Raw genomic sequence first — 15,585 nt, forward strand, 5'->3', positions numbered from 1 at the left:
TTTGTTTTTAACAGCTTGTGCAGGGAGGCCCAAGAGAAGAGGGAGAAATAAGGGAGACTGCTTCTAAACCCTGCTGGCATGATAAGGAGCCACACACTCTCACAGCACAGTGGCACAGTACTAAATCACTGGGTGTCAACCTGATACCTTCTTCTCTGAATAAAGTCATGCTTCTGTTTTCTTTTCAAAAGATAGAATAATCCAATCTGTAGCACATGCCTTTGTAGCTGCTAAGGCTAGTGGGTAGCGGGAAAGAGCAAACCTGTTCACGCTACGTACATTATGACTCTCTACAAAGTGTATTCATCTCTTCCCTTCTTGAAAAAACCTCAGTAAATGGAGCACTGGAAAGATACAGTGAATCCGTTTATCTTACCTAGTGCACTGATCTTTGCAGAATTTTAGAAACTCTGCCAGTTAAAGTTGGCTGAAGCCCATTTAAACTTCAGGAAGAAACTGTGTTCTAGGCATCACATTTAGAAAACAAAAATACCTGGGATTCTACAGATGTTTGAACATGCATTCCATTTAAGACAGTATTATGTAGAAGAGGTTACCATTGCTGCCTCTTATTCCTCCTCATTCCATGCCAGCTTCTCAAACTTTCCCCCTCTGCCAGATATAAACCCATCTTTCATTTAATAAATATTGAGCCCCAACTCTGAGCCAAGCACAGTTCTGGGTACTAGTGTTATAGAGACCAATAAGATAGTCCAGGACTCCCCACTTGTAGGGACAACATGGCTGCAGAAATACTGGCCTCTCATCCTCCTAGGATCATGTCCAGTGAGAAAGAGTGGGAGGTCCTATAAAAGTATTGTAGTTTACTCCAGTTGACTCAGCCTGGTCACATGTGCATTCCTGAGCCAAGAACTGTGGGTGGAGAGGGGAGGCAAGTGAGGTGCTTTGACCAAACCTAAGTTGTATTAGCTATTACTGTGTAACAAGTTACCCCAAAACTTTAAAGCAATAAACATTTATGACCTCTCAATGTCTGTGGATCAGGAATCTGGGTGTGGTTTAGGTGGTATAAAGTCTGCCATGAGGATGTGGTTAAGCTATTGACCAGGGTTGTAGTCACACGTGAAGGTTCAGCTGGGGGAAGATGGCATTCATTTCCAAGCTTACTCACATGGTTGTTGGCGACCCCAGTTCCTCACTTCATAGTTCCCTCCACAGGGCTGCCTCTGGACATGGCAGCTGGCTTCTCCTAGGGCACATGATTCAAGTGAGAGTGCCCAGTTTGGAAACCACAGTCTTTTTGCAATCTAATCTCAGAAGTGACATCCTATCACGTTTCTGTTTTCTGTTTTTTATGAGTAAGTCCAGCCCATGCTCAAGGGCAAGGGATTTTGCAAAGTGAGACTATTGGAAAGTGGAAGTCTTTAAGGACCATCTTACAGAATGTCTATCACATATAGTATGAGCTGTACCTCTGCAGCTAGGGGTAGAGTGCCATTCAAAACACAGGAACTGGGAATAGGTGAAAAACAGCTCTCTGAATAAAAATTGGAAGTTGTTCTTGGAACAGAGGGGATGTATGCCCAGGAAGGAAACCACAGTGGTAGATCCTCTGTAGATGGGAATTTGGGGCTACTCCAAAGATTCTTGAAGCTAGTGATATATGAGAAATGGGTCAACACTGATAAACAATTAAAGGAATGGTTCACCTGGCATTGCATTGGTCCACAGTAGTCTCTATTGTTTCATAGCCAAGCTCACCACCCAAGGCAGAGACCTGAATTGGACCTTCTGATGAGTTATAGTTCTTTGCCTTCAAGATCTCAAAACCCACCAAGAAGATGAGTTGAAGGAAACATACACATGGTGTAAGTCTACATCAATTTTCGGGCACTGAGTAACAAACCACATCACAACCTAATGGCTTAATAACAACTACCACTTATTTAGCTCATGATATGGTTTTTCTGGCCTGGCCTCCCCAGTTTGTCTCTGATGGACTTGCTTGTGTATCTTCAGTCAGCTGGAAGATTATCTGATGACTGGAGCATCGATGAAATAAAACAGATGGAAAGAAATTGCTGGGAATAGTCTGGACTTTCCCACAGTCAGATTCTTCAATCTCAACATATAAAGGCATGGTAGCAGAGTTTAGGCTTGTCAATTGGATGACCACAGCCAACTTAAGAACTTCAAACCCATGAGGACAAATTTCTGAAATCCTCAGAGCTTATTCTTGCCACAGTTCTTTCTCTAACCTCACATACAAGCTCAGACGCTGGTGAAATCAAGAAGAAATGCAAAGCAAGATACATAGGAACCAAATCTGGGATACCCAATCCAGTTCCACCTGTCATGTCCTATGCAGGGACATAGATGAAGCTGGAGGCCATTATCCTCAGAAACTAACACAGGAACAGAAAGCCAAATACCACATGTTCTCACTTATAAGTGGGAGCTAAATGATGGGAACATATGGAAACACAGAGTGGAACAACACACACTGGGGTCTATCAGGTGGTGGAGGGTGGGAAGAGGGAGAGGATCAAGAAAAATAACTAATGCGTACTAGGCTTAATACCTGGGTGACTAAATAATCTGTACAACGAATCCCCATGACACAAGTTTACCTATATAACAAACCAGCACATGTACCCCCTAACCTAAAGTAAAAGTTAAAAAAGCAAAATAAATAAATACCCTAAAGCCCAGTATCTCAGGTCCTATATCTTTGCTTGTTTTGATGTGGGACTGCATTGACCTACACAAAATTCTGCTGCTCATCACTTCCTAGACAAGCAATGTTGGCTCCAAAATGGAATCCCAATTTCCAAGCACAACAAAGTTTTAGCTCTAGGGGACTTGCCCAGTGAGTGAACCACACTCCATCCACTAAGGACTTTTCCCCATAAATGCTAGTCTCCCTGGCATATAGCCTGCCAAAATCAGGGCAGATGTCAGGGTGAGATGAAAGTGGTATTTGGACAAGAGATGCAAGAACATTTAGTTTTGTTGTCAACCGGTGACGACTACTCACAAGATCCAAGAGGGAAATAAATGCATATAGGACAATGCCTAGAAAATGAAGAATTTATTATGATTTGAAGATTTAGCTGCATATTCAATATGGGATCCTAATCCTAAAGTGGTTGGACTCCATAGAGAACTCCTAGATATCAGGTGGGTTGTATTAGTTATCTGTTAATAAATTACCCCCAAAATTAGCAGCTTAAAACAACACACATGTATTATCTGCACTTTCTGTGAGTCAGGAGTCTGGGCACAGCTTAGCTGGGTCTTCAGAGTTTCACATGAGCTATAGCTAAGGTGTTGGCTGGGGCTGTGGTCTTATCTGAAATTTCAGCTAGGGAAGAATCCACATCTAAGCTTACTTACATGGTTGTTGCCAGAATTCAGTTCCTTGTGAGCTGTCAGACTGAGGTCTTCAGTTCTTCACTGGCTCTTGGCAGTTTGTTGCCATGTGGGTTTTGCCAAAGTAGAAGCTTGCTTCATCAAATTATACACACTAAGAAGTCAATATAATGAGAATACCAGTAAGCTGGAAGCCCCATTCTTCTGTAACCTAATCATAGAAGTGACATTATATCCTTTTTGCTGTATTCTATTAATTATAAGCAAGTCATTAGGCCCAGTCCACACTCAAGGGGAAGGAATTACACAAGGATATTGTGGTATTTATATATATATATATATATATATATACACACACACACACACACACCCCACATATATGTGTGTGTGTGTGTGTGTGTGTGTGTGTGTGTGTTTTCATCTACAGTTCCTGGCTCATACCTCCCATAACCCTTGTGATAGTCTTGTTATAATGTTGGATGCTTTAGACCTCAGGAAATAGAAGCTCTCTGACCTTCTTCTGCCCTCCTTCAGGCAGGACTCTAATCTTCCTGATTGTGGGTCATAAGGCCCTCATTTCAGAGGCGGTCCCCTGTCCCATACTCAGGGGGAAGAAATGCTGACATCATGAAGGTTCCATAAAAACTTCACAAAAGGATAAGGTTGAGTGAGCTTTCAGATAGCTGACCACGTGGAAGTTCCTGGAGAGTGGTTCTCCATATTTCTCCCAGTGGAGAGGGCATGGAAGCTCCACGCCCCTTCCTGCATACCTCACCGTATGCAAGACATCTTCTCCTGTATCCTTTGTAATATCTTCTATAATAAACAAGTAAATGTAAATATTTCCCTGAGTTTTGTGAGCCATTCTAGCAAATTAATCAATCCCAAAGAGGGGACTGTAGAAACCCCAACTAGAAGTTGGTTGATCAGAAGTTCCAGGGGTCTGGATTTGTGACTGGTATCTGGTGGGTGGGGAGGGGGCAGTTTTGGGGGCTGAGTCCTCACCCTATGGGATCTAATGCTATTTCCAGGTAGATAGGGTAGGAATTGAATTGGAGGATACACAGCTGATGTTCACTGCTTGTCGATGAGGAAAACCTCCCAGACATTTGGTTACAGAAGTCTTCTGTGTTGATTGTTGTGGTATGGAGAGCAGGAAAAACACACGATAAATAGGCAAGATGGAGACTATTGGGAGCCATGTCCGAAGCTGTCTACCACATAATATGGGCTGGAGTAAGGGAGGGAGGTGCCTTAGCACTGTGTCCAATAAACGTGTTCAATCTTGACCAGCCAGGTCAACCCTCCTCCCTAGAGGTGAAGTCGGAGTTGGGAGCAGGGACTATAAGGATCCCTTCTTTGAGAGTTTCCGAGCTGGTGTGAATGATCAGACTGACACAATTAATCCAGATGAAAGAGATTCTTTCAAACATAATGATTTGGGCCTCTCATAAACAGAGAAGAAATTAGTATTTGCTTAAACCCACGCAACGTAAGGGCCCTTGCTCTCAAAGGAGTTTCCTTGACTCCCTAAGACATGAGCAGCACCAGATTCACATTTATGCCCTAGTTAAGCAGCAGAAATCAAAAGGGGACTTTAGATGATGAACCCCTGAAGGTATTTGACCTCAATGTCATCTTCAGGAAATCCTACTAATTGTAAGTGGGCAGAGCTCAGCACAGGACTTTCAAGGGAAGTAGATGAGCAAAGAGGGAATACTAGGAAATTATGCTAAGGGGAGAAGACTTTCTGACAGAGAAGAGGAACAAGCAGAAATGACCTCCAAATCTCATCCTCTATCATCTCATGGCTCAAATCTGGATTGGGGGTGATTTGCTTATTGTTAATATACTATAGGGGCTGAACCCATGGCAGGGAGCCCACGCCTTTGGAGAGAGATCATTGGACACAGAAGGTCTATTTCACTCATTCATTCTACAAATCTCTCTTTAGAATGAATGACTGTTCCAGATGGGAACAAAGCACGGGTCCTTTTCTCATGCAGCTGATGTTTAGGAGGGATGCATATTAAATGTATATTAAATATGGTGAATAACATGATAGGAGACAGCAGGGTTTTGACCTGCTGGGTTGTCAGTAAATAGCTGGGTTGTCAGCTGTTTAACCTAAGGGGCCAAGGAGGGCCTTCTTGACAAGGTGATATTTTGAGCTCAAAGATGAGGAGCCAGAGGAAAGCATTCCAGACTGAAGGAACGTCAAGAGCCAGAACCTGAGGGCTGGCCTGTCAAGGAGCAGAAAGTGGAACCACATGGCTGAAGACTGGTAAGCACTGGACCAGGTGGTAGAAGATTCCTTCCAAAGATGAAGTCAGTGGTCTGATCACATAAGCATTTGTAGACCCTGCTGAGAAGCTTGACTTTGTTCTAAGTTCAATGAGAATCCCTTGAAGACTGTATTACTTTCCTGTTGCTGCTGCTGTAACAAATTGTCACATGCTGTATAGCTTAAAACAACACAAATATATTATCTTATTGTTCTGGAGGTGAGAAGTCCAAAAGCAGCCTTACTGGACTAAAATCAAGGCATTAGCAGAGCTGGTTCCTTCTGGAGGCTCCAAGAGGAGAATTGGCTTCCTTTCCTTTCCCAGCTTCTAGAGGCTGCCTGCTTCCTTAGCTCATGTCCCCTGTTCATCTTCAAAGTGCATCTCTGCAACCTCTATGTCTCCTTTTCCATCTGTGACTTTTCTGCATCCCTTGTGATTACCTTGGGACCGCTTAGATCATCCAGGATAATCTCCCCGTCTCAGATCCTTAACACATCTGCAAAGTCCCCTTTGTCATGTAAGGAGCATATTCACAGGTTTCAGTGATTTGGATGTGAATGTGTTGGGAGGGCCTTTATTCTGTCTCCCTACAGAAACTTTAAGCAAAGAATTGCCATGATCTGATTTGTATTAGAGAATGTAGTTTGTAGAGAAAGAGGAGCAGGAAAATAATTGGAGGCCATCGTAATAGTGCAGCAAGGAGGAAGAGGTGCAGTTTACCTTGACCACTGCCATCCTTGTAGAGATGAGAGAGGAGAAACACACACACACACACACATACAGAGAGACAGAGAGAGACAGGTGACTGCCTCTGACAAATCCAGCCAATCTTGTTTCTACTGACCCCAAGCCCAGGGTTCTTTCAACCATCCCAGTTTTGTTTCTCTAGGGTCTGTGTGACATTTTTGAAGGGAAGAGACTTGGCCATAAAGGGAGGGAAAGCAGGATAAGATTAAGGCATCTGTCATGGTGAGTAAGGCCCGGAGTAGTACGCTGAATAATGACCACCCAAAGATATCAAGTCCTAACCCTGGAATTTGGAAATTTTACCTTATTTTGGGGGTGGGGAGGAAGGTCTTTGCAAGAAGTAATTGAATAGAGGATCTTGAGATGAAGCGATGACCCTGGGTTAACAGGGTGGGCCCTAAATGTCATCACGAGGTTTCTTATAAGGGAGAGGCAGAGGAAGATAACACAGACACACAGAGGAGAAGGTGATGAGAAGATGAGGCAGAGGGAGATGCAGGCACTAGATGCTAAAGGATGCAACAGGCACCAGAAGCTGGAAGAAGCAAGGAATGCGTTCTCCCCTAGACCCTCCAGACAGAGCACAGCCCTGCCAACACCTTGATTTCATACTTCCAGCCTCCCGAACTGTGGGTAAACACCTGTCACCATTTAAGGCTACTCAGTTTGTAGTAATTTGTTTCCACAGCCCCAGGAAACTGATACACCTGGTGTGGATCAGATCATAGCCTAACCTGTGACCCAACTGCTGTGAAATTGACCAAGCCGGCACTTCAAAACCAAGCTCCAGAGTATTGCAGTGCCGCCAGGCAAGTGCAGTCAGGGATGAACCCTCACTCCCCGTTGTCTCAGCAAACGAGATGGGATGGCACTACAAGGGCTACTCTGACAGCCAGAGGACCTTGATGCCTCTAAACCCCTTTCCCATTGGCACTGTCCCCACCAGCCAGAATAAAGAGCGAAGACCCTGTCTCGGTGGATGCAGCCCTCCTGCGGGGCCCCCGAAGACAACGGATGCTTCGTATGGTGCAGGCCTGGGGACAGCTCGCCTCTCCCTCGCAATACACCCACCTGGGGTTGGCTCAAACTCCTTTTTGTCTGTTGCTGCAGAGAGTGGTGGAAAGCTACAGAGAATGGACAAAACTCACAGACCATCTGTTCATCTTCTGTGTTTTGTGAATTTATTTTCAAATGTTAAGCATTCGATAGCAGTCGTCAGGCATCATCTCAAAACTTACCATTTGGGGAAAGGCATTCTCTTAAAAATCTACAAGAATCACTCACAGACCAGTGAGACTCAGGGTTTGGAATAGGGGGTGAGTCGTATTTTGAAACATCTTCAAATATTATCATATAATTTTATAACCGGAAAAGGAAAATAAGATGTCTTGTTTTTATAATACAGATTTCAGGAAGGAAAGCTTGACAAAATTTCACTAGAAGGGCTCTGTAGAAAATGGAGGGATTTTTTAAGAATGAATCGAGGCTCTTGATCAAGAGTGGGCGTGTGGGGGCTTATTGGAATCTCGTGGCCATGGTAAGATTTCATAAATATTTTTCAGGAAGGGACACAGGTTCTCTCTCTCTCTCTCTCTCTATATATATATATATACACACACATACACACACACACATATATATACACACATACACACATACACATACATATATTTTTATCTATCTATCATCTGTCTATATATATAGAGAGAGAAAGAGCATAACATTTTCAGTAAAGGGATGTGCCACCTTGATTCGATTCTAGCATGATCGGAAACTGAATAAAATGGATAGTTTACAGTCATCTATGAAGGGATGTGTCTATGGTTGTTAGGGATAAGCAGAATGTACCAACTCCTGAAGATGGGTTTTCTCTCTGTGTCCTGCCACTCGGGGTCGAGTTGGGGAGACTCCAGTGTAGGAAGAGACCCTCACTCTAAATTCAGTGGCCTCCAACAGGAGCTTCTATTCTGGGTAGAACTATCCTTGTGCATCAGAGATGAGTCTGGGAATGTTGAGGGCGACTGGGAAATTAAGCAGCTAATTCCATAAATCATGACCTTTGGCATCCACAACTAAGCCCTCTTGGCCAACATGACGAGAGCTGAAGATGGACACCCTGGAGCATGTTCCCCTTTTATTCATACAACAGCAGAAAACTTGACCCAGGTAGGAATAAGGGGTTACTCTAGAGTAGAGTGTAGGGGCGAGAGCCCAGAGTTGGGAGTCAGAGTGTGCAACTCCCAGCTCTGCCGCATGCCAGCTGCACAACCTTAGCCGTTCTACGTCCTCTCATCCTTAAAATGAGACAATAACAATACTTCTCCCTTAGGTTTGTTGTGGGGATGGATTGAGATAGTGCCTGATTCATAGCATGCTCTGTGTATGTGTTAGCCATTATTTTCATTATTTCAGGAGCCAGGCAGGTAAGGCAAGTGCCTGAAACTTTCCCAGGTGTAGAAAAATGAGAGTGTTGTAAACCAGGAGTTTCTGACCTGGACAGTGTCTGTCTTCTCCACAGTGAGCAACCACAGCAGTGTCAACTCCAAATGAGAGCCTGAAAGAATGTGTACCACGGTGCCATCTCTTCCCATTCCTCAGGAGAAGCTGGAAAGCCAGATGTTTATATGAACGGTCCTGATTTAAAAATATGAGCCATTAGCCAGGCGTTTTGAGTTTTTCTTAAACAGGCATAAATAGGCGAGGTAAAGACTATTGGGAGCCATGTCTGAAGTTGTCTACCACATAACGTGCGCACCTGTAATCCCAGCTACTCAGAAGGCTGAGGGGAAAAGACCACTTGAGCCCAGGAGTTTGAGACCAGCCTGGGCAACATAGTGAGACCCTGTCTGTAAACAAAAAAAGGGAGCACTGATTCTAATTTTTTGAAACTTGAGGCTGTGCAAATAAAATATGTCCACTGGATGTGTCTGTCAGGTAGGCTACAAGCTTGAAACCTATAATGTGCAAGATCAAGAAACATACATTTTTCAGCTCTTTTAAGAGAATTCAAAGGGTATTTGGAAGCATCCCATTTGCAGGATATATTAGCTGGACATTATCATTTATAAGATGATAATTTCACACTTACAATGTGTCAAGACCTATTCCTAGGCCTTTGCCATAACAACTCAGTTAATCCTCATGACAACTTAAGAAGTAGGTACTATGAGTTTTGCCATTTTACAGTCAGGAAACTGAGGCTTATCAAGGTTAAGTAATTTGCTCATGATAAAATAGCAGATATTGGAGCAAGACTTTGAATGCAAAAAAAATAATGTGAATTAATCGTACACAAAAATAACATGGAATGTTGGCATGGCCAGGGTTTTCATCAAAATTCATAAGGCTTTGTACTGCTAACTGGTGTTGGGACTAGTAGGACCACAACAGGACCCAAGCAATCAGAACCCAGCATAACCTGACTGTGCACAGAGTGGCTTGTGTCCAAGAGAAGTTAGTACTTGGCCACTGAACATGTATGTGGTTGACATGGCGAAGTATTAAACACACAGACGATGACTAACTCTTACCTTGTGTCATTCATTAATAGTAGCTTACTTAGTGTTAAATATTAATTTACTTAATCCCAATGAGGCAGATACTATTTCATTTTTGTTGTTGTTTTTGTTTTTTGTTTGTTTAAAACAGAGTATTGCTCTTGTTGCCCAGGCTGAAGTGCAGTGGTGCAATTTCGGCCCACTACAACCTCTGCCTCCTGAGTTCAAGCAATTCTCCTGCCTCAGCCTCCCAAGTAGCTGGGATTACAGTCATCTGCCACCACAATCAGCTAATTTTTGTATTTTTAGTAGAGACAGGGTTTCACCATGTTGACCAGGCTGGTCTCGAACTCCTGACAGGTGAGCCACCCGCCTAAGCCTCCCAAAGTGCTGGGATTACAGGCATGAGCCACCATGCCTGGCCGGTAGATACTATTTTTGTCATCCCCATTTTATGTGGAAACTGAACCACAGAGAGGTGGAGCCATTTGCCGGAGACTACGCAGCCACTAACGAGGCAGAGTTTGAATCTAAACAGTCCAATTCTGGAGTCTATGCTCTTAACAATCACAGTTTGTACATAAATCAATTGAGAACATCAAATACCTGTGGCTATATCCACTGCAAAAATGCTTGTGAGTAAGGGAGGACAGAACAAGGGGAGAGACTTTGAATTAAGTTACAGACATTTGCAGGGAAATGCTGTTTGCTTTATGATGATGATAGTCGCTATCTTTCAGTGAGTGACTACTAGGTTCCCACCAGTGTTCAGTTTATTTCAGCCTTACATAAACTGTAGGAGCTGAATGTTAGTAGTAAACTCATTTTGCAGATAAGAACACTGAGTCTTAGAAATGCCAAGTAACTTGACTGAGGTCATATGGCTGGTAAGTGGCCAAGCCAGGGCTTAAATGCAGGTCTGTCAGACCCTAAATCTTGTGTGGTCAAGCCTCACATTAAAATGTTCAAGAGCTTGCTTTTTCCAGAACCACTTCTACTAAGGGAAGTGAAGTAAGTGGGAACAGGAACTGATTCTTACTCGGCCATGGAATGAACTTCCAAAGAGTTTCCAAAGGGTTCACATGACCAAGCAGTTCATGAAAGGGTTGAGGTTTAGCATAGAGCCTCATCCAGGATATTTATCTGACACCCCACGGGCTCCAGCTCTCAAACATCCTGCACTTGGAAATAAGAGGCCCATGTACCCCTGCCAAATATAAGGGCTGTCCTTCTGCCTTGCTTTGTCCTGGAATCCAACACCTGCCTTAAATTAAACCTACATGTTGGGCCAGACATGGTAGCTCATGCCTGTAATCCCAGCACTTGGCGAAGCTGAGGCAAGTGGATCACTTGAGGCTGGGAGTTCGAGAGCAGCCTGGCCAACATGGTGAAACCCCATCTCTACTAAAAATACAAAAATTAGCTGGGCATGGTAATGTCTTACAGGTCGTGCACCTGTAATCCCAGTTACTTAGGAGGCTGAGGCACAAGAATGGCTTGGACCCAGGAGACAGAGGTTGCAATGAGCCAAAATTGTGCCACTGCACTCCAGCCTGGGCAACAGAATGAGACTCCATCTAAGAAAAACAAAACAAAAACCAACCAACCAAACAAACAAAAAACCTACATGTTTGATCTTCTCAGCATCACAAGTGACAAATCCCACCTCAAACTAAGGCAATTAAAAGGGAAAAATGGTTGCATATTTGTTTAGATAACTAAAGAGGCCTTAGGTCTTTCTGGCTTCAGGTACAAATGGATCCAGGGACTCATGCAATAGCAGAAAGCTGTTACTCTCTGCCTTCATCTACGTTTTCACCACGACTTTATTTCCTTTGGTGGCTCCCAGAATCTCCAACCACCATCCTCAAGTCTTAGCAATACCAGTGGAAGGAGAATTTATTTTTTTCAGTAGTTCCAAAAAATGTTCTGAGACTGGGTTTTATTGCCTCAGCTTGAATATTTATCTCTAACTTGATTATCTTAGCCCAGAAGATAAATATTAGACTTGCCAAACTGAGTCACCGTGCTTGTCCCTGAAGTAGCATGGAGGTAAGAGATAATCCCTTTGAATTGCTTGGGAAGTGGGTAGTTTCCCAGAGGAGAATGGTGGTGTAATTAAAAGAAGAAAGGGGTCAGCGCAGTGGCTCATGCCTGTAATCCTAGCACTTTAGGAGGCCGAGGTGGGTGGATCACCTGAGGTCGGGAGTTTGAGACCAGCCTGACCAACGTGGAGAAACCTTATCTTTACTAAAAGTACAAAATTAGCCAGGTGTGAAGGTGCATGCCTGTAATCTCAGCTACTTGGGAGGCTGAGGCAGGAGAATCACTTGAACACAGGAGGCGGAGGTTGCAGTGAGCCGAGATTGCGGCATTGCACTCCAGGCTGGGCAACAAGAGTGAAACTCCGTTCCCCATCCCACCGCCCACACACACACACACACACACCAAAAAAAAAAAAAAAAAAAAAGAAAAGAAAAGGAAATGGATTCTGGAAAGACAATAATGACAAGTGTTTTCTAAAAGATCAGAACATAGAGTAAACTTCTTCTGTATACTAGGATTGTAGGAGCAACCTCATTTAGTGTGTGATGTGTTTACCTAATCATCCTTAACGGAAGGTGCTCAAGACCTCTGAAGTCTATAGTAAAGGCAAGAAGCTTCTTTGCTAGCTTAGGTAGTGAACGTTTTCCCTTCTGGAAAGAATACTCAATACTCCTTCCTGTTCCATCCCTCAGTCTTGTTCACTATAGTTCAGGTGGGCCTAGCCCCACCCAAGGTTTCAAGCATGAAACTGTGACCTCAACTCATCTTGTTACAGGAAAGGAGTCCCAATCCGGACCCCAAAAGAGGGTTCTTGGCTCTCACGCAAGAAAGAATTCAGGGAGAGTCCATACAGTAAGTGAAAGCTAGTTTATTAATAAAGTAAAGGAATAAAAGAATGGCTACTCCATAGACAGCAGCCCCAAGGGCTGCTGGTTGCCCATTTTTATGGTTATGTTTTGGTTATATGCTAAAGAAGGGTGGCTCATTCATGCCTCCCCTTTTTAGACCATATAGGGTAACTTCCTGATGTTGCCATGGCATTTGTAAACTGTCGTGGCATTTGTGGGAGTGTAGCAATGAGGACAACCAGAGGTCACTCTTGTGGCCATCTTGGTTTTGGTGGGTTTTGGCCGGCTTCTTTACTGCAGCCTGTTTTATCAGCAAGGTCTTTATGACATGTATTTTGTACCAACCTCCTATCTCATCCTGTGACTTAGAATGCCTTAATCATTTGGAAATGCAGCCCAGTAGGCTTCAGCCTTATTTTACCCAGTCCCTATTCAAGATGGAGTTGCTCTGGTTCACACACCTCTAACAGTCTTACACCTCTGGCCATAGTGATTGGTTCTGAGATGATTATGTCCTTTTTTTCTTTTTTCCTTTTGCGACAGGATCTCTGTTTGTCACCCAGGCCGGAGTGTAGTGGTGCAATCTTGGCTCACTGCAACCTCGAACTCCTGGGCTCAAGCGAGCCTCCTGCCTCAGCCTCCCAAGCAGCTGGGACTACAGGTGCATGTCACAAAGCTCACATAATTTTTTTATATTTTTGTAGAGATGGGATCTTGCTATGTTACCCAGGCTGGTGCTGATCTCCTGGGCACAAGCAATCCTCCCGCCTCAGTCTCCCAAATCACTCAGATTGTAGGCATGAGTCACTATGCCTGGCCACTTATGTGATTCTATTCTTGTCTGAGTCATCATGCTCTGGGCATTAGATAGATAGATAGACAGACAGACAGACAGACAGACAGACAGACAGACAGATAGATAGATAGATAGATAGATAGATAGATAGATAGATAGATAGAGCTATTTGGAAATAAAAGCTCTCTCTTCCTGACTGGGGTGGGTGAGAGGGTAGGTTCTTGGCTAGGAGGTGCTAGGAACCACTTTGCCACCGCAAGGATAGGTCTGGCCTCAAAATGGTGCAACACAGAGGCAACTAGAGTTAAGAGATGGAGTTTGAGCTCCTGGATTCAGGCATGCCTGGACTTCTCAGCTACTTGAGCCAATCAGTTGCTATCTTTTTTTCCCCTTGAATTAAACCAATTTGAAGTGCATTTTCTGTCACTTGCAACTGAAACAAAGCCTAAATGATACTACCTGGATCCAAATACCAGCTCTGCCATTTTCACAAACCATACTCATTTGTGTAAGTCAGTTCTCGTGATCCTTAGCTACCTTCTCTATGGAGTGAGGATCCCTCCCCTGTAGGGTTTCTAGGGTAGTAATTGAGGTTATAGCTGATAATACACTGGGTGCTCCATACATGTAAGTTTGAGACATTGTAAGAGCAAAAAAAGCACAAAGCAAGTAGGATGCAACCAAACTGAATGTCTATCATTGAAGCCAAGAAAGTACATGATGTAGATGATGACAGCAGGCTGGACACAGATAATACGGAATTCTGGAGCTAACTGGAAAGCCAATGCTCAATTGAAATACATTTACAATTTAGAATTTAAAATCTTTGTAAGGGACAAACAAATAAACACTAAGACTGCTAGTTCACAAACCCTGCAAAGCAAGTGAACCATTTGTGTTTCAGGCGAGACCACAACTGTGAGCCATGAGATGCAGTTGCCCAATTCTGGGTGTTCCCATGAATTAGGGTTCTGGGGAAAGGAAGCCCCATGGTGTCCCCCCACCATGACCCCCTACTCAGCACCCTCTCTCTCCCAAAGCCAAGAGAATTGAAGGGCCTTTGAGTCCATGCCTCTCTTTTAATTTCAAAACTGAACATGACCACTCTTTATTTTTAATCTTCCCTTCCCCTAGTCTATGCCTTCAAGCAGCTTTTCTGGGGAGAGAGTGTTGGCGCCCACACTGGCAGATCTGAGTCCCTGGCCACGTGCCCGCTGTGATGAGGATGTTGCCATGCTCACCCACCCCAGCAGCCTGGAATCCAGCCTTTAGAGGGGCTCACTTGAGAACTGTCAGCACGATGAGGAGAGTGGAAGTCAAGTCCCACAGGTGACCCAGGTGAGGACAAGGTGCCCTCCATCCTTGCCTCCTCTTTGGAAATGAGCATGCCTTATGTCTGGTTGGAGCATCTGTAACAAAGGACTTGACTTGAGGGAGAAGTAGGGGCTTACAATGGTCGTCACCATATATTGAGTGCTCCCCGTGTGCCAGCACTCTTCATCCACTCTCCAAAGAAGAAAGCTGCTTAGAGAGGTCAAGGAATTTGCCTAGTGTCACAAAGTTAATAGGTGGATAGCATTTTAATCTTGCTTGGCATAAATTCAGAACTACAACTTAGTCATCATACTATAATGCCTACCAGGAGAAAGAATGCATTGATGAGCTGATATGAATGTCCTGATCCATTTTACAATCATATTTATTATTGTTAATTGTTAAAGAATTACCTGATCCATACATCAATTTTCTATTAATTTGATTGGTATCATGGTCTTAGAACATGTCCAGTTCCTTGATGCTCATCCCATCAAAAGGTAGAGACTAATTTCCCTTCCCTTTGAATATGGTCTGGCTTCTAATGAGTAGAATGTGGCATAAATAATGCCTTGTGATGTCGAGGCTAGGTTAGGAAAAGCTATAGAACTTCTACATGGCTCCAAGTCTTGCAATGCTCATTCTTGAAACCCAGCCATCATGCTGTGAGGAAGCTCAAGCCACACAGAAGCCATGGGGAGATGCTCCTTCTGATAACC

This window comes from Macaca nemestrina, chromosome 18 (genome assembly GCF_043159975.1).
Source record: "Macaca nemestrina isolate mMacNem1 chromosome 18, mMacNem.hap1, whole genome shotgun sequence".
Lineage (NCBI taxonomy): Eukaryota > Metazoa > Chordata > Mammalia > Primates > Cercopithecidae > Macaca > Macaca nemestrina.